General features: G+C 39.7%; 1 long non-coding RNA gene across 1 annotated transcript; it reads right to left on the minus strand.

Annotated features, from left to right (window-relative positions):
- Window positions 1-11028: 11028 nt before the first annotated feature.
- On the minus strand, window positions 11029-12692 carry LOC122431635. Its single transcript, XR_006266583.1, has 3 exons — window positions 12638-12692; window positions 11457-11631; window positions 11029-11344 (listed from the first exon to the last, which is right to left on the minus strand). It is a non-coding gene; the product is annotated as an uncharacterized LOC122431635 (long non-coding RNA).
- Window positions 12693-13350: the final 658 nt, after the last annotated feature.

The following is a 13350-nucleotide window of genomic DNA, read 5'->3' on the forward strand; positions in this document are numbered from 1 at the left end:
TTTCTAATTTATTATTCCTTAGTAACACTGACCTGTTTTCATTTTCTCAAAACCATATATTATTCCCCATCTCAAAGTCTCCATACCTGCCTTTTCTTCCATCTAGAATATTCGTCCTCTGCCTTCTCTGAGTGGCTGACACATCGTCATCCTTGACACCTTTATTTACTTGCCATCTCCTCAAGGTTTCCACATTGAATTTTTTAGGTTCTATACTACAAACCTTGAGCTTCTCTGGTGGCCCAGAGGTAAAGAATCCACCTGCCAATGCAGGAGATGTGAGTTGATCCCTGGATCTGAAAAGGAAATGGCAACCAACTCTAGTGTTCTTGTCTGGGAAATCCCATGGACGGGAGGAGTCTGGCAGGCTACAGTCCATGGGGTCGCAAAGAGTCAAACATGACTTAGCGACTAAACAGCGAAAACGTACTAAAAACCCTGCTGATCACATTGCTAGCCATTATTTATTTGTATATTTATTAAAATTATTAAATGGGAGTTTCCAATAAAGAACATGAGCAAGGAATGGCTTTTTCTAATTTACACAGAGGTCCCAAATAGTCTTTGGGAATGTAGAAGGAGTCGCCCTCCTCAACCACCTTCTTTGACCACTGGCTGTAACTCATTCCCTTCATCGTACATGTTGTCATTTTAGTTGTTTATTCACTTGCTTGTTTACTTTATTGTTTGTCTACTGTATTACATTATAAGCACTTCATGGTTAGAAAGATAATTTTTTTCATTCACAAGTATACTGTCTGCCTTGCAGAGTGCCTGCCAGATGAAAGTACTCAACAAATGTTTACTGCAAAAAATTATTATTGAGTAAGTTAAGGAAAATGAATGGGGGCTGGCATTTGAGCTGAAGTGTGAAGTAAGCATAGGATTTAAATACTGTTTGAAAGAGAAGCATTTTTGGTGGTGACAGAGAAAAACCCCTTATCTGTGAAATGGGACAACAACACCTATGTTAAAGGAATGTGCTCACAAATGTAACGTGCTAGCAAAATATTTGACATGCAACTCTCAAAAGACATTTCTGTTTGCATTGTTCTCTACTGTGGTAAATGTATTAGAAAAGACCCTGATGCTGGGAAAGATCGAAGGCAGGAGGAGAGGGGGACGACAGAGGATGAGATGGCTGGATGGCATCACCGACTCGAAGGATATGAGTTTGAGCAAGCTCCAGGAGCTGGTGATGGACAGGGAAGCCTGGTGTGCTGCAGTCCATGGGGTTGCAAAGAGGTGGGCACAACTGAGTGACTGAAATGACTGATGGTTAACATATAATACAGGTACTGCTTTCATTGATTGCTTTAAAAGTACACAAATAAAAAAATACAAAAGTCAGAAGTCAATAATTAGCTTGTCTGGTTTGGGGACTTCTCTGGAATAATTTAGATTTTACAATTTCGGGGTTATCTAGATACCTGGTGATTTGTATTTATATTAAAGCAGTGAAAAAATAGACTTTACAGAAAATTGCACTTATTACATAGCCCAGGATTCTGGGAGGGTGACTGAAAATAGTATCGGTGCTTTTCTTTCTTGTGGAATTTTGCTCTCCACGCCACTGCCATGATCTGCTGAACAAATGCCCCTGGGAGGCCAAAGGAAGTTAGACAAATTCTACATCACCAACGTCAGTGCTCTCTTTAAACTGCACAACCAAAGGAAGAATGTTCAATGGCAAGTTTTCAGCAATTCCCCTTTACATCTCCAGACCTAGGAAGGCATTGGTACCTCAAAAACACTTTTGAAACATCCTCTGTGCTAAGAAGAAAAACATTACCGACTTTAAAATTCTCAAGTTCATGGTGAGGACTAAGTTGAGGCTACTTGTTATTTTCTTCCAAATAACTGATTACCCTTCTATTTCTCACTCTTTTTTAGGTCAGTGGATTTCTTTTCATGTTAAATATATTCTCTTAAGAGAGCGTCACTTCCAAAGAACAAAAAACACACACACAAAAAAGAAAAATCACCCGACATCTTAACATCTTCCATCTTTCCACAAGAAAATAAATGCTGTTGGCAAAGCTTTGGGTTGCAAAATTATTTGGGTATTAGAGAAAATGTGGGTGGCAGAATAAAAAACAAACAGAAATTTTAAAGTTATTAAATCACCTCCCCCTTGCATCAGATGGTATTTAGCTATTTATTTTCGTATGATTAGGCCAAATCTCATTTTAAAAGGTTGAAACATAAGAATTTTACTTTTTTACTAAGGCAAAATTTTGTGACATGGTTGAATAAGCCTTTGCCCATAGATAACTTTCTATCTTCGCTTTCTGGCAGATCTTCAGGGTCCTAACAAATCATTCCACCTGGAAGCACAATGCTGTCTGTAGCAACGTAGTACTGTGAGGTTGTGGGTGCCAATGAGGATGTTGTTTTTCTTATGACCCAAATCATCTTCTTCCAGAGGCTACACAGTGAGCCTAATTCACCTACTAAATGAGTAAGGGAAACATAATGAAAAGCAGTCAATTTTTTAAATTCAAAATCCTAAGAATTTATTGAAGCTTCCTGCCTTCTTCCATGGGATAAAGTGCAACGAACCCTGACCAAACCATTTCTCTGGAGGAGCTATCCCTAGAACTCTAGAAACTATTGAGGTCCATGTGTTTTTCAGAGTTTACTGTACCCACTGACATTGTATGTCTCTTATGGTGACAAGACTTCTCTGTGGTTCAGATGGTAAAGCGTCTGCCTGCAATGCGGGAGACCCGGGTTCAATCCCTGGGTCGGGAAGATCTCCTGGAAAAGGAAATGGCAACCCACTCCAGTATTCTTGCCTGGAAAATCCCATGGATGGAGGAGCCTGGTGGGCTTCAGTCCATGGGGTCGCAAAGAGTTGGACACAACGGAGTGACTTCACTTTATGGTGACAAAGTGGTTCCTGCTACTTCCTCCTCGTCAAATCATATTAGCACAATGTCATCAATGTGATAACAGTAACAATGGCCGCTGTAGTTCTTATTGTTGTTTAGTCACTAAATTGTGTCTCTTTGTGACCCCATGGACTGCAACATGCCATGCTTCCCTGTCCTTCACTGTCTTCTGAAGTTTGCTCAGATTCGTGTCCACTGAGTCGGCAATGCCATCCGACCAGCTCATCCTCTGCCACGAACTTCTCCTTTTGCCTTCAAACTCTCCAAGCATCAGGGTCTTTTCCAATAAGTTGGCCAAAGTATTGGAATTTCAACTTCAAAATCAGCTCTTCCAATGAATATTCAGGGTTAATTTCCTTTAGGATTGACTTGTTTGCTGTCCAAGGGACTCTCAAGGGTCTTCTCCAGCACCACAGTTCTAAAGCATCAATTCTTTGCCACTCAGCCTTCTTTGTAGTCCAACTGTCACATCCATACATGACTACTGGGAAAACCATAGTTTTGACTATATGGACCTTTGTTGACAAAGTGGTATCATCAATGTGATAACAATAGCAATGGCCACTGTAGCTCTAGCTACTATCTATTGAGTGATAATTACCATGTTCCAGGCTCTGTTCTAATAATCTAACATAAACTAACTAATTTAGAAGTCTCTATAGCTAAATGTGTGTATGCTCAGTCACTAAGCTGTGTCTGATTCTTTGCAACCCCATGGACTGTAGCCCACCAGGCTCCTCTGTCCATGGGATTTTCCAGGCAAGAATACTGAAGCAGGTTGCCATTTCCTATTCCAGGAGCTCTTTCCAACCCAGGGATTGAACCACACAGGCCTATTCTTTACCACTGAGCCACCTGGTTAGGCCATGACTCCATGAGGTAGATACTATTAGCATTCCAACTTTACAGATGAGGAAATGGAGGCAAAGGATATTAAGGTACTTGCTCAAATTTGCACACCCATTACATGATGGAGTTGAGATATGAAGGCAGCTAGTCTGACTCCAAAGCCTGTATTCCCAACCTCCTTCCTATCCCTCTTGCCCAAGATAAGAGGGCAAATAAGAACAGAGACTGATTAAAACAACTCAATGCTTAGTTTTCACATAAGAGAACTGTGAAGATGTTAATTCTGATGTAATTTAACATCATATCACTTTGGTTACTTGGCTGTCATTGACTTGAGTTTTACAGCTACAGAAGAGAAAAGGCTTCTTTGTTTTGCTTTTGCTTTTTGTTTCTATTCATGAAAATCCTTAGATTTCAGTCCATGTTTTGAGCTAAGAACTTGGGGATTTGTGCACTCTGTTATGTTTCTTTATGGTTTAAAAGTACGATTAGGTGTGGGTACCTCACCCTACTACTGCTCCAGTCCTTCATATTCTTTTATGCCCGTTACAATGCAGTTCCCGAAGCTTTGGCTTTTTTTTTTTTTGGACTGGGTACTTTATTCTGGGAACACATAGATGATACTTTAATTAGCTGTTCCAATGCTTCCTGCCATGGGCCTCCATGCTCCCTTTCCTGAATTCTAGCAGAGCTACGTCTGCCTTCAGCTCAAACTAGGTACAGTAACCTATCATAAATTTCTCCTTTTTCTTGGGGACTGTTGCCCATAATCCACCCCCGGCGCTAATCTCTGTATCAGTCATGGTTTTCTTTGTTGCTAACAGCAGAGAAAAAATGGATACTTTGGGGATAAAAACAATTTATTGGAAAGATATTGGATAGCTAATGAAATTAACAATACACTAATCAATCAGGCTTCTAAATATGCAGAAACCAAGAGAAAGTAGGGAGCAAGATTAAAGGCAACTGTGGGCCGCACACACTGGAAACTGTGCTGCAGGCATTGGAAGCACATGGATGTTGCCATCTGCCCCTGGGTCCTCAGCGCACCGCCGTCACAGGATCCTTGGTGCTGCTGCCAACGAATAATCCCTTTGCCATCCCTGCATCTCTGTAGCAGTCCCTGAAGAGTCAAAGTCGTGGGAGGGGCCATCTGATTTACCCACCCTAGGGGCCTATCCCAGCAGGGGCAGGGGACCTCGCCCCTTTATTTTTCCAAAAGTGAGCAATATACTTGAATATGGGAGAGTTAAATAAATGGAAAATTTTCGTGGTAAAAAGTAATAAATTTCAAAACTTGTCCACATCAAGAGAAAAATTAGAGTTGAGTAAAAGAAGTTCTTTGAAGCGATGAAGTTAATAAAGATATTAAGGCAACCATCCCACAAAACTCTGCACAGTAATTTCTCACAATCCATCATAAACCATAGCCATCTCCAAGATGGGACTTTCATTCATTCATTGCAAAAGTACTTACTCAGGCCCTCTTTCTAAGCAATACCATGCTGGGTACTATGGGCACAGACCCTAACCTCATGAAACTGACCACATAGTTTATTGGTTTTTGGTGACAGAACAGAATGAAATCATTGACTGCCTTGAGTTTTATATACATGAAATTGAAACTCACTATATCTTTTTCTGCTTCTATTGCTGGAAAGAGAAATTTATTCATTCTGTATACTTAAATAGCAATAGGAAAGACTTTGAGCAAGAAATGCAAGCCCCAAAAGTGGAAGATTGATATTGGGTGTGAAGTTAGAGATTTGGGTATTAGATCTCTCTTAGAGGGCTTCCCTTGCGGCTCAGCTGGTAAAGAATCTGCCTGCAATGCGGGAGACCTGGGTTCGATCCCCGGGTTGGGAAGATCCCCTGGAGAAGGGAAAGGCTACCCACTCCAGTATTCTGGCCTGGAGAATTCCATGGACTGTATAGTCCATGGGGTCGAAAAGAGTCGGACAGGACTGAGCGACCTTCACTTTTCATTTTTTCTGCTCTTAGACCAGGGAAAGGTTTGTGAAGCTCAGCTTCACCCTCTTGATACGTTAAATGGGATAACATTTGAGCCTACTTACCTGTTTGACAAAATAAGGTAGGATTCTGCCTCAGTTCAGTACAGTCACCCAGTTGTGCCCAACTCATTGCAAAGAGTTGGATTCTGCCTGGTCTGGGCTTAATTTTGGCCCTTCATAATAAACAGACATACTTTTAAGAGCAGCAGGTGACAGATATGACAAAATATTTCCCAATCAAACTTCTTTCTCTACTTCAAGCTATCAGAAAATATCTATATATCACTGGATTTGCTCAAATGGATTCACCTTCTAAAATAAAAATCCAAGTCATTCTTACTGTCTACACACACACTTTTTTTAAGTGTTAAGTGGTCAGTCATAAAGATTCTGTTGTAATTGGATACTTAAATAGTTGAAAGTTGAGTTTTCCCTCCTATTATCTCTTTTTTTTTTTAATTAGTTGGAGGCTAATTACTTCACAACATTTCAGTGGGTTTTGTCATACATTGACATGAATCAGCCATAGAGTTACACGCATTCCCCATCCCGATCCCCCCTCCCACCTCCCTCTCCACCTGATTCCTCTGGGTCTTCCCAGTGCACCAGGCCTGAGCACTTGTCTCATGCATCCCACCTGGGCTGGTGATCTGTTATCTTTTGTAGATAATGAACAGTGAGTTCTGATAAGAGCCAACTTTTTTGTAATTTTCTTTGCTAAGGAAGAATACAAATCCCCTATTCCTCATACTCTCATACAAAAGAAAATTTTCTTTTCCCAGGAAGCAAAATTTGGAAATGTTTCTGATTTCTCTGGACCCCTCCTCTCTCATTATCAAGAGAAGTAGATTTCCTAATGGACAGTATTGAGAGAAGAAAATCAGTGTGATCAGTTCAGAACCTTTGTGAATATCCCTATTCAGAGTGTCAAGACAAAGGCTTTATTCACTTGAGTTCTAAACTTATAGGAGACTAGGTGCTATGCTAGATCCTGAACTTCTAAGGGGCTAGTATACATTTTAGAGACTAAATAATCAGAAAATTTAACTATGGTCACAGATGAGGTAACCAATTCTAATATAATTTTATCTCTAATATTATTAACATTTTGCTGTCCATTTGATTCCTTGGTCTATTTCTTAGTGTGGCCATGCTCAGGAAATAATAGGATGTTACTTATGGGACCTCTGAAAACTCTTAATGTATTCCTTCTGTGGCAGCAGTTTCATTGAGCAAGTCCTAATCTACCCGGATAGCTTTATTATTAGCACATGCTAAGCATAAATTCTAGAGAGGCAGAGTTCTCATAGGAACATGGAGACTTGTGTTTAGTAAGCATTTACTTGCAATGAAAACATTACAGAGTATTTGTTTTTAAATATATGCAATTCATTATTTTAGTACACACAAATCATTCTGACCTCTTGATAAATATGTTTTGCTCATCTTTTTTTTTTCCTCTGAAGAGAAAAAACCAGCTTTAGTTGTATGACAAATATTAGTGAGTTCTTTTAGGGGAGACTTATAGAAGATTTAAGTAAAATTCCCCCAGAACCCAATATTTGGGGTTGTTTGAGGAGGAAATTAGACATACTGAAATACAAGATTATGTTGAAAGAGGTCCCCAGGATAGTCCATGTCCTGTGGTCTATCCCATCAAACGATACCTTGAAAGGAAGCTTTTTCCCCTACAGTGATTAGATGATTCCCTAACATATATTCAACCTGTAGACACAAGATTATACACGATATGATGTGATTTTACCAGAGTACTATAGTTTAGATGTCACTGAGTATGCTGTGCCTGAATAATAAGAGGGAAATTGGTATTTAGTGATGTTACTTAAGAAGATTGATGGATTATTTGTACATGGGCAGACTAGTCCTTTAATCCCAGGTCATTCTTGGTAAGAGCCCAAGCCATATCAAATTAACCCCATCCATTCATTCATTTCTTTATTATCCATCCATCCATTTATTAATTTAAAAGCAATACTGTCAACTAACTGATTTCAGGCATTTTTTTTCTAGGAACTAGAAATACACAGATCAACAAAACAGACAGGAATCTTCAATACTAGTAGGAGAGACTGGAAGTAAACAAAATGGGTAAGTAAATTTCAGAGAGAAAAAAAAAAAAAAAAAAAAAAAACCAAGAAAGAGGTGTATCCAATTACCAGGGGCAGAAAAGTGGTTTCCATCAAATAGAGTGGTCAGGCAGGGCCATATTGAGAATAAAGCATCTGAACAAAGTCTGGAAAAGAAAAGGAGGGAGGGCATGCATATGTGAAGGAAAGGGCATTCCAAAGAAGCAAAACAGACTCTAAGGCTCAGTCTGGAGTGCTCTGCAGAGTCAAAGAAACAGTCAGAGGCTGACTTGATGGGAGTCAAGTGAGAGAGAAGGGAGGGATAAAGTCAGAAACACAATGAGAGGCCAAGCTATGTGGAACTTTAGGGCCATTCTCTTTGAAATTACATATCTGACATGGGAAGGGACTATAGATTTGAGGCTTCACCTCTGCTTGATGTGACAGAACAGTCTGAGAGTCCTGGGTTCAGTCAAGGATAGAAATAGAGAGACCCCTTAGGAGGCTAATGCAATAGTGCAAATATGTTGGCTTGAACTGGATTGGTACCAGTAGATTAGAACCAGATATGGTAAAATGCATCTGGATATACTTGAAAGATTGAGACAATAACGTTTTCTGAAAAGAATAAAATGAAGGCATGTTTGGACTGGTGGTCTAAGCATGACAAATTAGAGATATGAAATATACAGTTGATTATAGAATGTTTGATTTCAGGAAAAAATGTATAGGCTGTGGAAACAGGCTTGGGTGTATCCAGACTATAAGTAGGATTAAAACCAAGATACTGGATGTGATCACCCAGTGAGTGAGTTTAGATAGAAGAAAGCCAAGGATATTGGGGGTACTGGAAGATTAAGAGGTCACAGAGATAAGGAAATGAAACTGAGAAGAAAAAGCCTGTAGTATAAGAGAAAAGAAACCTGGAGAGTGTGCTTGCTTAGAGTTAAAGTAGATAAGGACATTGGGAGAAAATAGAGTATGTCACACAATGCTCATGGATCCGCTGAGATGAGTTCCGATGGGCATTGGATTTAGAGATGTGCAAGTTGTTGGTGACTTGACAGGAGCAGTTTTGCTGGAGTTGTCTGGGGAGGCTTATCAGATTGGGCACAACAGACAGAGGTAGATAAATTGGAGACCATGACTCTACCGCTCCCTGGGGCCCCCTCTCCTTGAAAGTCTGATGTTTCAGTAGTAGGCATCAGTGCTACTCACCAATAAGCTTGACGAAATCCCCCTGCAAGCACCCAAGAGAGTCACCTCTCCTCCCTGTCTTGAAATTAGGTATGACTGTTTGTTTTACTTTGACAAATGAATTGTCAGCGGAAGTGACATGTATCCATTCTGAGCAGAAGCGTTAAATCTCACTGCTCCCGCCACCAGTGATGTTCAGCAAAATAGAGACTTCATCAGCGTTAGTCAAATATGAATAGAAACCCTTCATAAGAGTGTGATGTTCACATGTGGGTAACTGAAATATAAACGGTGTTGTTTCAAACCGCTGAACTTCGGGGGGTCGCTGGTGACCGCAGCCTGACCTAGCCCAGTGTGACTAAGAAGGCAGCATGAGCTTCAGCCTGTCTCTGTTGTGCCTGAGGAAACTGTGCCCATGCTGACCTGCTCACCACCTGCTCAACACTTACTGGGAACTCACGAGCTCTCCGAAAGATGAGTAGTATCTGCTTTTCCAACCAGATCAGCAAACTCGGAATAGTAAGGACTAGTCCTTATCCTACCCTAGATGCAGGCGTCTCCTCTTCTCTGCAGTGAGATGGTGGAAGATGGCAACAAAGTGTGCTTTACTTCAATGTAGCCGTGGGAATAAAAGATGGGACCTGCACATTCAATGTAAGAGTCCCTGAACCTGCTTTCATTTCACATTGGAACTGGGGAATTAGTTTTATGCAGAAAAAGAGCAGTCATAGATAATGTTTGATAATTATTAACTATTACTTTAGTTGTAACTATTATTCTAATGTTACCGTTATTGTTGCTTTTATTGTTATATATCTAGATGGGCATGATGACACTGAATGTCAAAATAAATTTTATTTAGCACAAAATTTTACATTCTACCATTTCATATATACCAGGGTATATTTGAACAAGCAAACTTGAGTTTATTGAATGTTTGTTAGATGTCTGCTGCATACTGGGCTTATACTCAGAAGACTGATGTTGGCCAAGCCATATTGAGGTTCATTCTTCCACTTCAGCTCCTTGAGGCATGGAGTCATTCACACAGGAAAGGAAAGCTCTCCATTAACCCCATTTATCTTGAGAGAGGAATGCAATAGAAGGCCATATTTTCCCATTTCAACACACTGGTGGTGCTTTTCCTGTAAGATTATGGCTCCCTAACCATGAACCTGCAAGTTAGAAAATTGGACTCCATTGGATTAGGTGATTTGTAAAAGCTGAAACATTGAGAGACAGACAGAGAGAGATACAGAGTGAGTAGAGAAAAAAAAGAAGAAAATAAATACCTATCTTTAAAAGAATAAGTTTATTCCTCTGAAGTATTTTTTCATGGTCCAAGAGAATGTATGTTGCTTATAATACATCGAATTTAAACAATGGTAGTAATACAAGGAAATTGTGGCTGGTGGAAACCCTGAACAGTATGCCAAATGACTCTGCATTCATTCTTGTCCACCTTTTTCTTCCATAAACTGCACCCAGACAGACCATTCAATTCCACAAGCCATTGAGGACTGTGAGATATGACATCATTATACTGCTGTATATATAATTCATCCACCATGTCAGTGAAATGATGATAAATGCTGGACTCACTCACAAGGATCATATTACATATTTCATTTCAAGCCTTTTTAAATAATTTTTATTTTTCAAATTTCCATTATAACTTCCATCAGCTGATCAGACTCATAATCATCAAAAATTACTCAGCTCCCCAAATTAAAGTGGCACAGTAAAATCTGGTTGAGATTGGTACCCAGACGTGGGCTTGTCAGGTTTGTTAATGTACTAATAGCAAAAGGGCTAGTGGAAGCAGCATTTATGAAGCCTTAATGTTTCCTCTACAAGCTGAGAATAGCAAACCTCCCATACAAGGTGTCTAAAGGATGAGTTCTTTAAAATAAATAAATAAATAAAATATTTTGTTTCCAAAATTCAGTCTCACTAGATACATGAGGCTGGCAGAGATTTTATTTTATTTCTTAACCAACAATCACACGTTGAAGAACTATATGCCATAATCTGACCTCGAAGTGTTTTCAACCTAATGCAGGAGACAACCAGGAAAATTACAACTAAACATTTCAGTGTAAGTTCTGTAACTGAGATCAGAAAACTTACTCTGAGAATATCAGGACAGACCTGGTCTGAGGCTCTCCTAGAAGGTTTTTCTGAAGGTGTGGTTTACCTACTGCTTCCTGAAATATGTTTGGAAGATTTCAATGTCTTCACAAAGAGAGCAGCTTATTCAAAGTCATGGATCTTTGAAAGGGACTGCGTTTATTTCCTAGGGTTGCTGTAAAACAACAAAAATCATTGTGTCACAGTTCAGGAGGCTAGAAATCCAAAATTAAGGCTTTGTCAGAGCTGTATTCTTTCTGAAAACTTGAGAGAGATTCTTGCTCCACCTCTTCCAGCTTCTGAAAGTCCCAGGTATGCCTTGGCTTGGGGCAGTATCACTCTAATCTTTGCCTCTGCTTTCACGCCTCTCTCTTCACCTGATGTGCCTCTGTCTTCACATGGCCTTCCCCTCTGCGTGTCTGTCTGTGTCCAAGTTTTCCTCATCATGCAAGGACACCAGTCCTATTAAATTAGGGTCCATGGTCATGACCTCGTCTTGACTTGATTACATCAACAAAGACCCTAATTACTGATCATATTTACAGGCACCGGGGGTTAGGACTTCAGTTTCTCCTTTTGGACAGGGACATAAGTCAACACATTGCATTCATGGGAAGTTTAGTGTGGGATACAGGGAACCTTTTGGGAAAGGAGTGGAAAAGGCTGAAGCCCGATGGTGAGGAACGCACAATGCTGCGTGGAGGAGCCCTTAGGCATGTTTCAGCAGGAAAGTGAATAAAGCAGCTTTCTCTTTGTAAAGATAACTCTTAGGGCATTGAAAAAGTGGATCAGATGGGAAGTGACAGCCTTGCATAAAGGCCATTGAGTTTGTCCAGATGAATAGTATGGAAGCACAAGAGAGGCCACAGCTAAGAGGAGTTTCTGGATGAGGTGACAATTGATCCTATGTGGGAGAATCAAGAGAGGAAGAAATAAAGAATGACTCTGAGGTTTCCAGCCTTGGGCACTGGGTTGTTGGGGAAGCTATATTAACCAAGAGATGAACCGTATGTAGTAAACATGATTTGGAATCAGAATAAGGAGGTAGCTGAAAGTTTAATTTACTACATGTTGACTTGACCTGAAAAAAATAAGCAAAATTTTGAGGAATACAAATGGTGAGCTAATTTTGCATTTCAAAACTTTGAAGAAATTGTATTCTTATTTATTTATTTAAATTGAAATACAGCTCATTTACAATATTATATTAGTTATGGATATATAACATAGTGACTCAAAATTCCAAATTCTTATAGATTATATACTCATTTCTATACTCTTATAGACTACTGACTATACTTCCCTGTTCTATATAGTATATTCTTGTTGCTTATGTATTTTTTGGCTCTTCTAATAGTGAGACCACAAGGTGACAAATTATCCAACATATATGAGTTTTCTATTGCTGTATACTAAATTACCACAGAAACAATATAACTTAGAACACATTTACCATTTCACAGCTTACGTGATTCAGTCGCTCAGTCATGCAGCACAGCAGGCCTCCTTGTCCATTGCCAACTCCCGGAGTTTACTCAAACTCATGTCCATTGAATTGGTGATTACATCCAACCATCTCATCCTCTGTCATCCCCTTCTCCTCCTGCCATCAATCTTTCCCAGAATCAGGGTCTTTTCAAATGAGTCAGTTCTTCACATCAGGCGGCCAAAGTACTGGAGTTTCAGCTTCAACATCAGTCCTTCCAATGGATACTCAGGACTGATTTCCTTTAGGGTGGACTGGTTAGATCTCCTTGCAGTCCAAGGGACTCCCAAGAGTCTTCTCCAATGCCACAGTTCAAAAGCATTAATACTTAGGTATTCATCATCACAAGTCCCTCCTAATCATAGGGAAGGAAGGAATTACACAGAGTGTATATACTTCCTGGTGGAAATCTTGAGAGCCATCCTAGAATTCTGCATATAACACAAGGTAACACAGTGAAAGCTGGTAGAGCAAAGACTATAATTTCTATCTTTTGGCTTCCATTTTAATACTATTTTCTAATTTGCTATTTTGCCCCTAGTGATGGCAAACATCTGATTCTCTTTGGTTAATGAAATGTTTATGTAGGGTGATGGTTCTGGACTCACCAACTATCATCTATATTATTGTACAAAATTTATGGACATGCTTAACCATGACCATGAGTTTTTGTCACGTTTACCACCAGAAATAAA

This window comes from Cervus canadensis, chromosome 30 (assembly GCF_019320065.1).
Source record: "Cervus canadensis isolate Bull #8, Minnesota chromosome 30, ASM1932006v1, whole genome shotgun sequence".
In the NCBI taxonomy this organism is placed as follows: Eukaryota; Metazoa; Chordata; class Mammalia; order Artiodactyla; family Cervidae; genus Cervus; species Cervus canadensis.